This window comes from Harpia harpyja, chromosome 16 (genome assembly GCF_026419915.1).
Source record: "Harpia harpyja isolate bHarHar1 chromosome 16, bHarHar1 primary haplotype, whole genome shotgun sequence".
NCBI lineage: Eukaryota > Metazoa > Chordata > Aves > Accipitriformes > Accipitridae > Harpia > Harpia harpyja.
In genome coordinates, this window is record NC_068955.1 from 18,294,229 (window position 1) to 18,312,344 (window position 18,116).

The following is an 18,116-nucleotide window of genomic DNA, read 5'->3' on the forward strand; positions in this document are numbered from 1 at the left end:
TTCCTATATAAGTATCCAGTTAGTCTTTAACTCTGGATGACTTTTGAGTTTTCAGTGATATTGTCCTTCTTCCATTTCAAATTTGCCATTATTCTTCAGTATTGTTGAATATTTCCTTATTCTTGTTTTTCATACAGAAAGGAAAAAAAGACTTTCCATTATGTCTTCTAAGTACTGCTCATTATATTGAATATCTTTGTAATATTTTCTTTGTAAGTAATACTGTTATTTTCAAACTCCATATAATGATTTTTCCTACACTTCCTATAACTTTTTTTTCCTTCTATTTTAGTGTCTAATATATTTCTTAGCAGGCAGGGAATATATCAAATATAACACTTTGTATGGGAGTAAATTACTGATTTATGGTATTGATGTTACAATAATTTCTGCATGACACTTCATTCTATTTTTATGAATACTAAACATCTTATATGCATTTTGATATATCATCACATAAGTGTCTACAATGTGCCTGCTTTCACTTCTAGACTTGATGAAGTTGCCATTTTAGTTTAAATGAATTTTCCATTAGTTTACCAAGGATGCTACTTGTTTGAAATAACGTCAAAGTGGGCATGAGCTTGCTCTTCTCCAGCCTTTCAGCCTATCCTTGCTTTTTGAAGTGCAGTTACACCTCAGTTAAGTATTGCATACCGTTTCAAGTAGCAGCATTAAATGCTGTAATAGCTAACAGGTCAGTTACTTCAGTGTTAAGGTCGCTGTAAATTGTGGAACACGCAGTGTTTGTGTCTCAAACTTATATTCTTTGCTTTATTTTGTTCCAGCAAAGTAGTAAGTACTACATGGCATGCTATGCCAAAAAATACTAATGTGGTTATTTTTAAGTAAGTTTGTTGGCACTAAAACATGGAAGTAAAACTCAAACAAACATGACTGCAGTTGGAATGAAACCCACTTGTCTCTTTTATTGCAGTGGTGTTTGGCAAGTAGGTCTGGATCCCAGACCTAGTTCTGTACTGTAAACAAGCCTGCATATGGAAAGAAATAAAAGGGGCACTTGGTAAATGTTGGGTATCATTGTGTGGAGGCTTTCTTTTTGGTCCTTACCAGACTTTCTCTTTCCCCTTTCTCCCTTTTATGCCACACTTTCCCTTCTGGTTTCCAAATCACTGAACTGGTATGAAGCTTACCAATGAAGGATTCTGCTTCTGTAAAGATAATCTTTAATTCAGCTTTAGTCTGCCTGTTGTCATCTCGGTTATCCCTATCTTTGAATGCTATGTAATGCTGTCCACCAGTTTAAAAACTGTGCCGTTTTCACCACATTTTAAAATTTAAATGGCTTTTATATTTAAATTGAAATTTCGGAGCAATAATGCTTCTGTTATGTTAGAGCTAGGAGCAAGAGACAAAAAGAACACTCTATTCTGAATATTCCCACACATCTTTTCCCTCAAATGCTACAGCTGTTTTATCCCTTCATAAATCTTTAATCAGAGGATTTCAATACTTAATTACAAAAAAAAATTTAACCTCACATCATTCCTTTGCTGTCAGCCAGTATTTTCCTTATTATGTGGATAAACTAGGCATTAAGGGACTGAGTGATTTTTGCAAAATAGCGTGGCGAGCCACTGGCAGCCTCTAAGGTTCCTGGTTTATAAGCCTGTAATCTGCTGACTTGACACTGACATTCTTTTCAGCTGGCAAATCAAATGGAAACACCCTAAATCCTGGCTGGGACTGAGAAGAATTATTCTGAGATGAGAATTACTGGATAAATGTGTTAATGCTGTGATTATCAGTGTCAAGGAGGCACCAAATAAAAAAATGAGTAAATACACAGGATAGAAATATAAGTGCTTTAGGGACAAGCACACAAGATGACTCCTCAGGTCCCACCACAACGGCATAGCAGAATGACTTACATGGCCCTCAACAGCTGTGGCAGTAGGGATGAAAGCTAACAATACTTATCCTAACATCCCTGATTAGGCAGCAGGGAGAGATGACTTGGACAGACCTGGTAGGGTTTTCTCTTCCTCTCACATGCACACAACTTTTTTTGCTGTTACCTTTGTGGTTTTTGAGGGTCGTGGGTTTTGGAATTAATGCTCCATACTAGACATGAGGGAGATTATGCCTATAAAAGCTGCTTTTTCAAGTCTGTGAAAATTCAGCTGGTACCACAACATCATTTGTGCTTGAATTGCCTTTTCAAGCTTTTTCTTTACAGACAGGAGAGGTATAAAAATTTCTGCAAAATGATGTGCCCCGAAGCTTGTTTGTTTTTCCAGACATATCAGTTGGGCTAATAAAAAAAATTACTTCTCTGGGCAAACTGTGCTCTCTTTGTGTTATCCCGGCATTTTTGTAGAACTTCAGAAATTGGTGCTGTATGCAGTAACCTATGGTATCCACATGTTATTCTGTGTTCAAGTGTACATTGCATTTATTATGTAAAATGGCCTGTGGTTCCCCAAGTTGTAGCTGGTGGGAACAGTCAGTTACTTGACTGAGCTCTATCTGTGACAGTGTGCAGAGCTAATTAATAAGCATTCCCATTTTTTTGAGGACCAAGCCCTTATTCTGTAGCCTGTGATTGTTTTGGGTTTTTTTCCCCTACTGTTTCATCTCTATTTGAACTGTTGTTATCATGTTTCACAAATAAACTGCCCTTTTTTTACACCTTGACAAATAATAGTTAGGCAATGTAAAACATCACAGTGCTTTTAAAACACTATAAAAACAGTTGAGTTATATCAACAAGAAACTAAACATTTCACTGAGATCAGATTTAGTTTCAAATTTAAGATACATTTAAGGTAGAAGAAAAAGCTCCCATTCTTTTAAGTCAGACTTTAAAAGGTACCTAGAATAGTGGCAGAGTTCTGGACCTTTTTCCTAATGACTGAGAAGTTGATTATAAACTTGTGATAAACCAAGTGAAACTGATTCAGTCTTTTTCCAAAACTGAGAGACAAAATAATATAAGAGTAAATAATATGTCATGGGGTAGAGGTATTAAATTCAACATTTTAATGTTTCCCAGTGCAGCTAGCACAGATAATGAAATAATTTTAAAATCTGTTTTATTTAATATTTTGCTTAAACTAAGCATGTCTTCATGTGACGGCACTGTACACCTTTTTTAGTCTAAGAGTAGTGTAGGTAGATAATCATTTAAGTCTGTTTGACGTTAGTCATGCCACTGGGCTATACTGTGGCTACTCACATGTCTTCCTGCTTTCCAGTTGTCTTTTCCTCTCCTGAGGAAGGCATGCCCAAATCAACTTTCATGTAACTTACCATTGTACTGTATATCAAAAGAAATCTCGCTTTTGATATTTCTTTGATTTAAGCTGTAGTAAAATACTACAGGAATGCATGCACATAATTTTATTTCTGTATTCAGTAGCTTAAATAATGTGGTTTAAGATTCCATCTCCTATCCTTCCCTCCTGCTTTCCTATGCAGTTGAGAGTTTAGCATGATAGGATTCTTTTTTAGCAGGGGAAAACTCAGTGTGATTTTTCATACTACTGTAATGTGCGATGCAATCTGATGTTGTTTGTAAAACAATAGTATGCATTGTACATTCAACTGAAATTTTTAAAAGAAATTTTTGTCACTAAGTTCAAGGTCATGGATCTCATGCATTTTCAAGGAAATTCTTGTCATGGGCTAAAATCATTTTTCACCTGCAGTCTGGATCTTCATTAGCTGATAGGAGGGATTTGCGGCATTGGCAATAAGTTCTGCTGGTTGCTGGCTGACTGCCAAAGCAGGGCTGCTGTTTAAGACAGCAGGTCTCTCTGCCTTTCGCCAGCCTGAAAGGCACTGTGTTTTCAGGAAGAATGCGGTGCAGGATTTTATGTCGAGTCAAAAACAATGGGCTGTCCTTGCTTTACTGAAACAATTGCATGTTTATGATTTTGTAGTATGTGATGTCATGAGGGTGTTGGCTTTTAGGAATTTCACTACTGAGGAAGCAGTTTGAAATGCAGGCAGAATCTTCAAGACCTTCGAATATGCAGTTGGTTTCTGTTTAGTTAGCTTTGAACTACTGTACAGATGGATACAGACATACATACTTTTTTGGTAAGGAATTAACATATGGCATATAGAAATGATTTAAGTGGATACAATACCTGAAGGCAATGTCAAGTCAGTCTGGATTTTCAAACTCTGTTCCTCTACTGGGATATCCATTCTACCAGGTGTCATGCAGGTATATTGTGTTTTAAGTTTTACCTTTTAATGCACTTGCACATAGAGCTGTAGCATGATGCTTGTGTTAACAGATTTTTTGTTTCCATTTCTTTGTTCTCTGAAAAAATTCATGAAATCGGAGAATTAAGAAGCTGAAAAAAATAAATACAGTTTTAGAATGCTTTGTGCCTGACTTTGTAATTAGGTTTGCATGTATTTAAAGCAAATACTTTTTATTTCTAAACATACTAATTATTTTGAGAGTTTTTCTAACTGGAAACCCTGGTGATTTTTTGAGTGAGTTATGTATTCAGATTTCAGTCATTTATTAGGAACCAGATATCTACGGTGTTGAGAAATGGAAATTATACAGATTTCTAGAAACATGAATAATTTTAAGTCTTTTTATGCAGAATTGCATAAGATAAATAAACAGAAGTACTTACTGTCATTATGCTTTTAAGACAATTCACAAAAAATGTGCACATGTTGAAAGGTGATAAATGCTAGCGTTGTGATAAAGCTTAATCGTACAAGCTTCTTATTTCTTTTCTTATCTTGACTCAACAGTCCTGTTTTATTAAAAATCCTTCCTTCTGAGAGTGCTGTATAACAGTTTTCTAGTGAATGGGTTGGATTCTAAGCATGAAATTGCTGTTCCTGCTGTGGAAGACTGTAATATTGCATAATAATTAGAGGGAATGTGTTACAATACTTCTTTGGCTGAAAGATCTCAGGTTTCTGGCACACCTTAATAAAGGAATGTAATCTCTGTTTATTGTGTCTAAATCTGAAGTCCCTGCCTTTCATGCTGCAACAATAACAGAGGGAGGGGAAAATCGGAGTTGGAACAGGAGTTTTGTGCTATTACTCATCTTTGTGTAACACATTTGAAGAGTAGGATAAGAGAATAAGTTAATTATTAACATGTTCATATCCAGAGAATGAACCTGACAAATAGTCTTCATAAACTGCAGCATACACAGTGGTATGGGTTAGTTTTGTAAGGCTGCAGTGATAGTCATTTGTGAATAGAAACAAAAGTGGTTCTGCATAGTGCTCATTTAACCACTTTTCTCTGCGTTTCTTGAAATACATTCCGGGACTTACTTGCATATTTGTATCTCTCTAGCACTACCAGGCTGTCTGGTCAAAGGTACCAGTTGGGTTTTAGTGAAACCAGAGTTAGCCATTTAGAGGTCAACCACAATGATTGCTCATGGTTGTCGTCCTTTGGCCTAACTTTGGAGGATGCTGAAGTCTAGTAATCTTTCTCCTTTTTTCTGGCCTTTTTTTTGATAAAAGGCATGAATAAGCTGGAAACTAAAGACAACAGAAATTCAGTAAATGGCAGCTGATGTCAAAAGCTTTCTCTTCCCAAAAGTATGTTAGATGCTTAGTCAAATGCACACCTTTTCACTCCTACTCCTTAAGATCAAAATGACAAGAGCCTGCCACTCAACTCCCTGGTTTCCACAGTGACCTTCTGGACAAAATGAAGGTCTCGTGAGTGAGTTCCAAGTCCTCACTTTTCTGTTGTGAAAAGAGATAGATTGAAGTTCCTGAACTTTTGGATCCCTGTTGTTTAACTGCATTTTTTTTTTAATTCTGTCCTCTCTATTTCTTACATGTTTTTAAATAGTTATTCTGCATTTCATTGAAGCCTGTGTTTAATAATTTTCAGATAAGATAATTAGTTTCTGTGATACACAACTGAGATTATTAAATCCTGTTTTATGTATGTAGAATTGGGTGGTCTTACTTCCTTTCATCACTAAGTCATTCTGACTTTGCGACTGTTTTTGTTCCTGTACCTATAAAGAGAAATTCTTTACGTTGTGTACAACCACTGGTAACTTGGCAGTTCCAACTATGTAAAATCAGTATTCCTGCAGTCAATTTAGAGCTCATCCTCAGTGCAGAATTTTCTTTCAGAATAGTAACATACATCTGTTTCTGTCTGGGAAGTAATATAGCTTGCAGAGACAGGACTGAATTAGGATTTTTATTCCACTCTAGTTGTCGTATTCTGGTGAGTGAACATTTTCCAGTAAAATAAGTAGGCAGTGAGACTACTGTTTATCATAATTGGTTTGTGATCTCTATGCAGTGGGGAGGGTTAGTATACATTATGCTAAGTTCATATGTTGGCAGAGACATTAATCTAATATGGCTTGCAACTGGGATGGCATAAAAGTCTTGAACACAGTTCTGGAAAAGCTCTGTTTTCAGGATACTTTGCCTTTTGTGTAGACAAGATTAATTTTCTAGAGATCAGAATTATCATCGGAATTGCATACTGTTTGAAATTAATTGTGTTTTCTGTTACACATAAGGAGTAATAATTTTGGTATGATATTTTTGTGGAAATGTGGTCGCAAGCATTGATGATAGCCTGTTCTGGAGGAGTGTGCAATCAGCGTTTTGTTCATTAAAGATTGCTTGGGACATTGTTTGTGCTTTTTCTTGGAGATAACCAAGATACGGTCTCCAGTACTAGGTCACTCAGTGTGGCATGGATCTCTTGATTGGCTGTGAATTATGGAATTGCATAAATCAGGAGGTCATCTTGGGGACTGTGTTTCTGAGCCATATTGTAACTCATTTTTGATATTCATGCAGTGCAGAATTGGAGTTTCTTGGGAGCTTTTCCAGATTTGGACAACATTTATAGATTAATAGAATTTATGTTGAGATTGATAACAAATTTCTTCTTGTTCCTTTTATGGCACAACATGAGAGATCTGATCTAGATATTAGTTGTAGAAAATACTCTATGTGATTGAAAAACACTTCCTCAGGTAATTTATCATCTTTGGATCATCTTTTTACAGATTTGGTATTTCATACAGAAATTCAAAGAAAATATTGCCATCTATGATTGCTGTACTTTAAGATAAGTAGCAGCAAGTGTAAAATTAGTATTGGTGGTTAAACATCAAATGGTAGCCACAGCATGCAAGTAAACCTGCAATGTGCCATCTTACAGCAGCTTGAATGGCATTAGCCAGATAGCTTGCATTTTGTCACCTACTTGATGTTATAAAGTTAGTTTTCTTTCATATATAGTGTAGAAGGAAGACTGTTCAAAAGTTGTTGAAAATATGCTTATAATGCTTTGATTTTCATAAGCTTAATCAGTAGAGATTAAGAATGAAGCTTTCTCTGGCAGAGCTTGCAAAGGCTGTGCTCATGTCTTTTTCCCAGTTACCCTGGTATGGCAAGAGACCTTTTTTGTAAGAACATGTGCTATTTTTCATTGCTTTAGGCTCCTAGAGGAGAAGATGGTAGCCTTATGAGTTTTTCTTTGGCAAAGAGGAAAGGAAGAGATCTAGTATCCTAGCCATGTTTGACAAGAGAAGCCAGAGCTTTCAGCTTCACTGGGATATTAGCAAATTGTAGCCATTTTAGAAAATTGTCTTTGTTTTTGTTTGCCTCAGAAATACACATTCAAACCCAATATTGAGTAGGAGGACTTCTTTTGAGTAGGAGGAGTTACATGTCTTTCCTTACGTCAAAATGTGAGATAGTACAAAACCCAACCCTGTCTCAGCTATGGAGCAACTACTAGTGTTTCTGGAATGTAGTTGGAGTTCTGCTGGTGGACTGGGATAATCTTCTTAGGAAGATTCCTCTTTAGAAAGAATCTTCTTGTTTCTGACAGAAATGCATAGGTGTCAAGACGTGGGTATTCTGCATAGTTCAGAGATCTTATCATTTTCAGTCCTGGTTTTGGCTGGGATAGAGTTAATTTTCTTTCTAGTAGCTGATATAGTGTTATGTTTTGTATTTAGTATGAGAATAATGTTGATAACACACTGATGTTTTTAGTTGTTGCTAAGTAATGCTTATAGTAAGTCAAGGATTTTTTAGCTTCTCATGCCCAGCCAGCAAGAAGGCTGGAGGGAAGAAAGAAGTTGGAAGGGGACGCAGTCAGGACAGCTGACCCCAACTGACCAAAGGGATATTCCAGACCATGTGACATCATGCTGTCGTGGCTTAAGCGCAGCCAGCAACTAAGCCCATGCAGCCACTCGCTCATCTCCCTCACAGTGGGATGGGGGAGAGAATTGGAAGGGTAAAAGTGAGAAAACTCATGGGCTGAGATAAGGACAGTTTAATAGGTAAAGCAAAAGGCACGCATGCAAGCAAAGCAAAACAAGGAATTCATTCACCACTTCCCATTGGCAGGCCAGTGTTCAGCCATCTCCAGGAAAGCAGGGCTCCATCACGCGTGACGGTTACTTGGGAAGACAAATGCCATCACTCTGAACATCCCCCCTTCCTTCTTCTTCCCCCAGCTTTATATGCTGAGCATGACGTCCTATGGTCTGGGATATCCCTTGGGTCGGTTGGGGTCAGCTGTCCCAGCTGTGTCCCCTCCCAACTTCTTGTGCCCCCCCAGCCTGCTCGCTGGTGGGGTGGGCTGAGAAGCAGAAAAGGCCTTGGCTCTGTGTAAGCACTGCTCAGCAATAACAAAAAGATCCTTGTGTTATTAACACTGTTTTCAGTGCAAATCTAAAACATAGCCCCATACTTGCTACTGTGAAGAAAATTAACTTTATCCCAGCCAAAACCAACACACACGCCTAGTATATAAACTGTGTGGAGTTGGCTTGGGGGGTGATCGCTGCTTGGGAACTAACTGGGCATTGGTTGGTGAGTGGTGAGCAATCGCATTGTGCATCACTTGTTTTGTAAATTTCATTTCTTTTATTATTATTATTGTCATTTTATTATTGTTATCATGATTATTTTCCTCCTTTCTGTCCTATTAAACTGTCTTTATCTCAACACAAAAGTTTTACTTCCCCCCCCCCCCCCCCCAACTCTCTCCCCCATCCCACTGGGTGGGGGGGAAGTGAGTGAATGGCTGCATGGTGCTTTAGTTGTTGGCTGTTAAACCATGACAAGTGATCTTACCATTTTCAGTAGTTACATTCAAACTAGCAAAACAGTTTTTAGGGTTTATCAGGGCTGCCATAGACCTTTGGCCTAACCAGTATCAGAACCTCTGCAGCCCTTTGTAATACTGGAATTTCATCTTCTAGGGAAGTTGATGGAAACCAAGTTCACAACAAAAGCCTGCTGTTCAGATCAAGACTTCTTTGGAGTCATGCATGCTATTACACTTTTTCTGTCTGCTAAAAAAGAAAAAGGAAAAAAAAAGAAAGGTATCCAGTGCAGGGGAGTGAAAACTTGTAATTTTATGAATTCGAGATGAGTCAATTGCATCTGTGGAGTTGATTGCACATGCAGTAATGCAGATCCCTTCTGGTCGTAGCAATATTGTATGTAAGCTATTATAATTGAAACTAAGCAACAAACTGACAGTGCTTAACTGTGGAAAGGGAAGATATCTTGCAGCATTAAGCTGAGCTTTTCTTTTGAGGAGGGAGCTACTCTACTCCCTACTTCAAATGTTGGTCTTTAATTAGCATCCATTTCTTAAATTAAAAAAACCCAATGCTGCTGTATTTTAGATAGAGGAATAAATCTTGATCATGTTGTAAAGTGTTAGGAGACAGCGAGTGCTTTTAAAGAAACCAAACAATAACGGAGTTTTCTTTGTAGCATAGTCCGACAAGTTTAGTTAAGCTAAAAACTGAGGAATATTGAGGTCAGTCAAAGAGCAATCAAGAATAACAAAAAAAATATTAAAATATTTATTTGTTTGGTAGCTTTAACCAAAGTCCTCGGTAACTATTCAATATTGCAGTTCTGAATATTCAGCAGTATGCATGTGTATGACAGGGATTTATAGTTGCATTTTTCTTGGAATAACTAAATCAGTTGAGCAAGACTTCCTGTACTTTTTGTTCTTTGTTGGTTCAGGGCTGTTCTCTTTCCCTGGCAGGGAGAAGAGGAGGAGAAAGGGGAGGGCAGAGTTTTTTTGCAAAATTGACCAAAATATATGCAAGAACATAGTATGCCAAATTCGAGCTGGCCTTAGAAGCTGTTTCCCCACAGAATTTGGTTTTTATAGATGCCTACAATAAAATGGAGCTTTCATATTAGGAGAGAGAGATCAGTCTCTGCTTTTTAGATGGATAATTCCTTTTTCAGGACTTGGGAAGAACTAGTGAAGAAAGCTGGTGCTGCTATCACTAGCTATCTCCTTTATGTCTAAAAAGGAATGTACTAAATTCAGATTTAAGTAAGAGAGGAAACGATCAAAATCTGAAGAATACAGTTTGATATATTTTATCCTCTGCAATATTTAAAATGTGGGCAGGCTATTTTTATATTAAAATGGTTTAAACATGATATAATTGCTTTACAGGCAAATATAAAGATTCCTTTTAAGCAAAAGCCCCCTTTCTTTTTTTCCAAGGGGCCTCATGATTAGAATGTCAGCAGTTATTTGGGCTTGACAGAACAAACAACGCATTAAAAAGCTTCACATAATAAAAAGTAACTCATTAAGCAAGATTGAACTTGAAAAAAGAGTTTTGCTTGCAGGGTATAAAACTTAAGTACAGGCTGCTCTCTGAGAAGACAAAATGAGGAAAACTGTTAAAGATGAGGCAGGGTGCAAGATCACCATCTGTAAATTTTGTCCAGAAGATACAAGCACAAAATCGTGAGTGAGAGATGTTGATAAAAGTGTGGGCTGGTGTTGCGGTTCCTGCGTGATTTTCCTCAGTTGCTTCCTTGGAAAAGTGGAGCTGGGTAAGAAGGCTATTCTTATAAAATGCCTCTGATACGGGAAGTCTCTTCTCTCTTCCTTATCTCCTACTTCTTGCCTCCTCCCCAACCCCCTTTTTTTCCTTACTCTATTTTATTAACTTTAAAAAAAAAAAAACCGTCTCCCCTGTTTTGTGATATCTGAACTGGTAATTAAAAGCCTCAGCTCTGTATGAGTGACCAGTAGATTGCCACAATCCCACACGTGGCACCCTTGTGATCTACAGTACCAACTGTGAAACTGTGAGTGTATTGATGCTGTCCCAGTGTTAAACTGAGCGCTTTTGAAACTGTTGGCAGTAGTAAGTTGCTAGTTTCGCCTGTGTTGAGTTATATTGGGTATTGCCTACTTTAGACACGTGTGTCACTTCTGGCTTGCTCAACGGGCAGGTTACCTTCTGACTTCTCAGGTCTCTTTCCACATTCCTAGCATGGCTCAGGTTACGCTTGGTGGTAAGGGTGTAATCAGATGAATGCATGGCAGATTGCAGCAATTCATTATAAATCATTCTGTCAGAAAAGAGGAAACTCTAAGGGAAAATGTGGGCATTATGATAATGTTATCTATTAAGTGTCCTTAAAAGGAGACAAAAGTATAAACTGCATATGATGCAAAGCAGTAGCTCTGATGTGGATTACTTACTTTTCTAATTAATTCTGACTGAAACTTTGAATATTTCTTTTTTTTTTTTTTTTAATATTTTGTGATACCTGGTATTTCAAGCTTTTATGCACAGAAATGTAATTGTAGTTCATCTTCTAATGACATGGATATTTAGCCAGCAGAACCACTTATAAGTTTTGTGTTAATCTTTTCTTAACAGCTATTTTCTAACATATTCTTCATTGTAAAAAAAAAAAAAAAAAAAAAAGGAAAATGTGTCATGTAACTAGAGATTCAGATGTTAAATCTCTTGTACTTCCATTATTCTGAGGATTTCAGCATGAAAAGGCAGTTTGTTTATTTTTGGAACATTGTGCATTATTTCTGTTGTTTTAGAGTAATTTGTGCATGTGTGTGTTCTGAAACAAAATTGCTGTTTTTGTATAAACATACACTAACTTGGTTTCCTGAATGATGACGGTTGTTCAGAATTCTATTCAGTTCTTCTTTCTGTTACCATTTCTGCCTCAGCAGTTGACTAATCTACTTATGGAATTAAGTTAATGAATTATCATAGTTGTTAGTTCAGTAGTGTTCTTCCCAAGATTTACACTGTGATTGCTTCTCTTAGAGTTGAAGCTGCCTGGATACCTCTTGGATCCTTTTAAAATCCTTACAGGGATTTGTCTGGAGGTTTTCTGAGATTTACTCGGTGTGTTTGGGGGTCCAGGTTATGCAGCAAAATGTACATCAAAGAGCCATCCTACAAGGCTGAGAGTTTACATTCTTAATAATTGGTTTCGGAATTAAACACGGAAACTAATTTTGTGTCTTAGAAATTGAGCCTAGAGAGAAATATTGTTCTTTCTAGTATACATAAAGGAAACATTGACTTGTAAAAAATCCTGCACTTTAAAGGGTGGTCCTAGAAATGGTCCTGGTTTGCACAGCATTTAGCTGATAATTTGAGAAATGTAAACTAGGAATTTGTTACAGTTTGGTTTGGAGTAAAAAAGTTGAAGCACTGGCAGAAAATTTGTAAGGCATAGATTTGCAAGTTTCTTCTTTATGCAAATTCAAAACTTATTAAATCAGAAATGAGGGCATTGCAGAAGCATAAAAGTTATTTTTAAAACAATTAACTATAGGAAAATTATAACCAATACAGTGATTTATGTTAAAATTTGAATAAGTGTCAGCTAATATTTGAATTATAACAAATTGTTAAATACAGATACTATCTATTCAAATAGGATGTTGATTATATTTAGTCTCACTTTTTATGCTGTTATTTTGGCAGGTGTATGATTTATGACATTGTTAATCCAGTTTCATGAGTCCTGCAATTCATTTGAAGGACATCTTCCTGCAGAAAATGAGCATAAATTTGAGCACGTAGTAAATGGGTACTTATATTCCATTTTTAGATTTTTTGCAAAAAATAGACTACTTCTTTCTCACATGCTGAGGAGAGCCATCTTTAAAGACAACTTATTTGAAACAGACGGTCAGTCCTGTTGACGTGTAAATGCCTCTGTATGCTGCTGAGATGACTGCAATGCAGATAATGCTGATGGTGTTAGCCTTTTCAAAATTTACATCAGGTTTTCAGCTCCTGTAAGAGGTTTCATTTACTCATAACTTTAGGTAAGGAATAATCATCTGCTGAAGACAAACAATTACAGTGGAGAAGATTGTAATGGCTGAGATTATGACCTCATGTGGGGCGGGTGCCAGGGCACTGCATGCTGCTTTCCCGGCATGTCTATCTCAGATACGACTTGCCCAAAGTGACAAATCAGATGGCATAGAGCTCTTTCTCAGAAATTAAGACCCATCATTTTCAGACATTGCTGTGTGTTAGTCTCTTTCCTTGGAAACTCTTGGATGTTGTACTACTAAGTTTTGCTTGCTGTGACATTACTGATGTTAGTTCTGTCTTCGCTGTGGCTACTGCCTTCTCCTGAAGTGAGGCAGCATCTCTGCTGTTTTCTTTTACTCTTCAAATTCCAACTGTGCCTGCACTTTGCTGTCCCTTTCCCTAAAATGTTGAAGACCTGTTTCTTTTCCCTTAGGATTTACAGTTTCCTGTTAGAGGCTTTGTGTCTCTCCAGGGTTATTGTAACTTCTCAGACCTCTGTAGCACTTTTCCTCCTCTTCCTTATTCCTATGTAAGTAATCCACATTTTACCTACTGCTTTAACTACATCATCCATTTAAAAAAGTCCGTTTCTTGGCTCTCCTGTTAAACTGCATCAAGTTCAAACTTGTCTTTCTTGCTTTAAGATGTGTCATTAGCTCTGTCCCTGCTCTGGTTTCTCACCAGGTTACTCCCTCTGTTTAAGTCTATTCAAATGTTGCTGTAATAAAAATAATTTGTTTCATGCTTGCCTGCTGTTGACTAGGTAAGATTTCTAGATTCGAAATATATCCTGGCTTACAGAATTTGTAAGTCTTGGTGTATAAGAGTAATTATTCACTTATTACTGTTCTGAAAACTTAATTGTCTTGTCTTTCTCAGCCTATTTTGGCTTTTACTGATTTTCCCTCCTCTCCTCCTGTCCCCTTTCAGGTAAAAGCTAGTGTGTTTCCCTTTGTTTTCGTACAGCCATTCTGTCTTTCCGATTGCTCTAAAAGTTGCCTCAAGGGAAGTAAAAGACCAAATTGGAGCATTACCCATAATTTGGAGTCTTTTAATTGTGCCTTTGTCTTCTGTTGGCCTGATGTGAGGGAAGGTGGGTTCCAGCTGATGTCAGAGATCCAGAAACATTGTTCAGGAGAGTTTCTCTGTCATAAATTGTTCACACTAATGAAAAGTCAGCATGTGTATATCGATTAGAGAAATGTATGTATATTGTCTTGGAGGTCAGCTGGATTTTAATTAGAATGATTTTCAGATGTGTGCCCAAGATACTTCTGTTGTTTTAACTCCAGCTTTTGTGAGTGGTTCTGTGATGTCTGAAGAACAGTAGCAAGTGTTGATATAGCTTTTGGATAGGGAAAGATGCAATCAAGTTTTTGTTCTGATTCTGGCTCTTCACATGGAAACCTTACAGGCAGGTTTATTTTCTCCCTGCACTGTGTTACTGTAGATGGATAAAATGCAGAATATTTAGTACGTGACCTGTGTCAACTTGTAATACTAAAATCTCAGTTCACCATTCAGAATTGTTCCAATTGAGGAAAAGCAGCACCAATCTATTAATGCCTGCTAAGAGTCTTTTATGTTCCTTCACTGGCAGAATGTTTTTCTTTTATGGATTTATTGCTGCTGTCTGTCAGGCCTGCCTTATTTCCATGTGCTGAAAACATTAGATAAATCTGCAGTGTCTTTGCTAACGTAAACTTTTCTATTGCTATGCACCATGGGCCTTGATTTCACTGCATTGTGCTTTCTCTCTATATTCTTTTCTGCCCACTCTCACCCTGCTGGGTCTGTATTTCAGATGCTAAAAGCTCATAAAGATAAGCCCCTTATTTTTAAGCACAAGCTGTTCTGAAAACCTCAGTTGCTTAAATGTCACCATTTTACATGTTTTAAAACCTAAATTTTCCTAACAACTAAGCTATTGAATGTTTGTACTTAGTAAGTTTGCATAGTCTACTTACTGCAGTGATTTGAAAGAAACTTCCTGTGTAGTTTGCTAATATTAACGTATATTAAAATATTCTTCTAAAATATTCTCTACTCTTTCTAGATTCAGCTTAAAGTTGGGTAGAGTATACTCCCATAATCTCTGCTTTTTGTATTACGACTGTGAATTTTTAGAAGTTGGAAGCTTTACAGATACATAGTAAGTTGCAGCATTTATTCTTTTCTACCTCAGTACTGGATGGGTCAGGAACTGCAGTAAGTGTTTGGGCTTAGGTTCTTTGAAGCAATGCTGTTGCCTAGTTAGTTCTGTTAAGTAGTTGTGTCCCAATACATGAATCCATTCTCTGCTCTGTTATTTTTAAACTATGGCCTCTTCACTGGTTGTTTTTCCAGTTGTGAATATCTTCATGCTGTTTGTTTTTCTTGACAGTTTATTCAGCTTCTTGTTGCATCACGTACAGTGTATTAAGCCCAGCTTGAATACTAACCAGAACTTTTTTGGTGATCATTGTTAATCTGCTGATCATTGTTAAGTGCACTGATTTGGAAGTGGAGATCTGCAAGTGTTAGGACATGTGTCTCGGATCCAAGCCGTAAATGTTTATATACTTCATAGAAATCTTATGAAATATCGGCAACCTTTACTGGAGCCCAGCTGGAGGCACTATGTTTTGTGCAAGCTTTTGTGGTTCAAGTTTAGAAATGTAACTCAGATGGTTGAATTAGTTTTTTCAAAGAAAGATTCCCTTTCTGGGCAGTGGAAAGAAAAACTGCCTTAGAGCAAATTCCTAAATTCATGTGACATGAATTGTCCCGTATGAATCTGCAGAAACTAGTTTGAATGTAAGTTGCTTTTACTGGGCCTTTATAGTACCATCAGTCTTCTGATACATGTCAATATGTATCTTTAAAACTTGGAAGTCAGAGCTATGCAAACAACCATGGGTACTCAGTACTAAGGCCATCCTTTTGAGCTTAAAACATCACCATTTGTTTCCAACTGGCATCTGTTGCTTCCTTTCAGCTGTTGATTTATTCTGGATTCAAAGCTGTCATGATAGGGCTCAGGTCATGATGCGCTCATTTGTGCATATTGCTATGTTCTTCTTGTATGGAGAATTCTCACATGTGCTGAAGCCGAGGAAGTTTTCTTTGGTGATAAAGAAAGCGCAGAAAGGAGAAATGGGAGATGCCTTGAGGACAAAGGTGACTTTGCAATCTTCATATCAGACAACTGTAAAGCTGCTGCATAGACTTCAATTAATATTTTCACAGAGCTTCCCCCCCCCCCCCCCCCCCCCCCCCGCCTAATTCTATTACCTTGGTCAGATGTGATTGGTAATTTGGTCTTTGTCTAAGCAGGCATCCTCTTGCACTCTTCTGGAAAAATGATGCAAAAGTAGTGGGAGCAGAAGCAATAACAGAAATGGTGTTTGAAGGAGAAACGAAGGTTGTTTCCCTGCGTCCTGACTCTACTATCATGCTTCCCATACAACTTGCTCTTCTGTTGCTCTTAGATTTAACCTGGAGTGGTGGGGGTTTTTAAATGAAAATGGTAATAATTTAGTCTTATTTTTGTTACATGTAATGCATTTTTATTTTGCAAAGTACCAATGCCCTGCAAGTATGTTTCAAAGAATGTGTAGTCGGTTTACTGGCTGTTTGGATCACTGAGTTTTGGTGCTAGTACATGAAATTACCTGGGAATCTAATCTGACAGTAAATGTATGTGTCACTGAGTAATCACTAGGAACTCTCTTACTGAGGGGATCTTCAGATTGATTCCTTGAGGATTTCTTTTGTTGTTTGATTAGTGAAGAGCAAAAGATTTTTAACCATGATTTATTGTGAATGTAGAGCCAAAAAGATATTTACGTGAGAAGCAACAGATAGTATGTCTGAATACACTTTTGAGGCAAATAATTTTGTGGTGTAAACAAGTGAAGAACTTTTTCTCTGAATGCTAAGTACACAACACAACTTAAAATTACTGTTTTTCTATTTGCTACTTTGAAAGAGGTGGTTATAATTTTAACTTGGAACTTGCTTTCCCTAAAATTATAACACATGCTGAAATTTTGCTACTTGTCTTGTGTAATGTATCCTGATGTTTGTGAATTTGGAAGTTCTTTACATGCAAGATCTTTCAGGAAGAGATAATGATTGAAATAATTTCAGTAGCCCTTAGGCTAGAAGTAAATAGTCTGATTAATATGATTAATATTATTGGTATCTGGAAGCTATTGTTTCTGAGTCACTGCTTTCTGCTAGTAAAACTAGTGTTTTTCTTTCTGATACAGTGGAAGTTAAATGCTTCTGTGCATAGTACAAATTGCAGCATTTATAGGATTTGATGAACTGCCAAATATGAGGTCTTTATAATTCAACAAAGAAAATTTGAATTACTTGCTGGCTTTTTTTTTAGTTTAATATCATGAGTGCATGTTGATAGTTGATACTGGTTTCCATCACTTCATAATTTTATCAATAAACTTTAAAATACAGAGAATCCAACACAGAAGTGTTGTAGAGCACAAATGTAATTAGATATCGCTAATAGATGAGGTCTGTTTCCCAGAACAAAGGAAAGCCAAAGATTGCAGTAACGGAATCATTCTTCTTATCCCTTTTATGTATTATGTAGAGGGTATGTGATTAAGGTGCAAGTCAAAGTGCTAAAGATAGACAGGAAAATGTTTAGAATTATTTAAATTAATAATTAGGTAGTTGGCAGGATGAAAGTTTATTCCTTTATTTTAGATGTGACTTTCAGGAATGCTTCATTTTCAGTTAATTAAAGGTACAGTAAATCTCCATGGAGCTAAGATCACTTCTTTCTCATCTGACTTGTAATACTGGTTAAACTTTAAATAACGTAGGAACAAATTTTAGTACCAAAGGAAAATACAGCTATGAGATGTAAGTGTGCGTGTATGTATAAATCTTGTTATTTTTATTACCATTTTAATGGTTATATCTAAAGATACAACTCTAAAACCACTATCACAATGTGGATTGTTCATCTTGAATTCTGATCTTTTTGTTTTGCTGCAC

General features: G+C 36.9%; 1 protein-coding gene across 10 annotated transcripts in view; it reads left to right on the forward strand.

The window, feature by feature from the left end:
- PLEKHA7 (pleckstrin homology domain containing A7) overlaps positions 1–18,116 on the forward strand; it is a 168,740-nt gene that overhangs the window by 54,043 nt on the left and 96,581 nt on the right. Inside the window, exon 1 of one of the 10 annotated variants that reach the window (XM_052810855.1) lies at positions 10,672–10,848. The exons of the other annotated variants lie outside the window; for them this stretch is intronic. The gene's annotated coding sequence lies outside the window, so the exon portion shown is untranslated. Of the gene's footprint in view, positions 1–10,671; positions 10,849–18,116 lie in introns of those variants that run through there. 10 annotated transcript variants of the gene reach the window in all.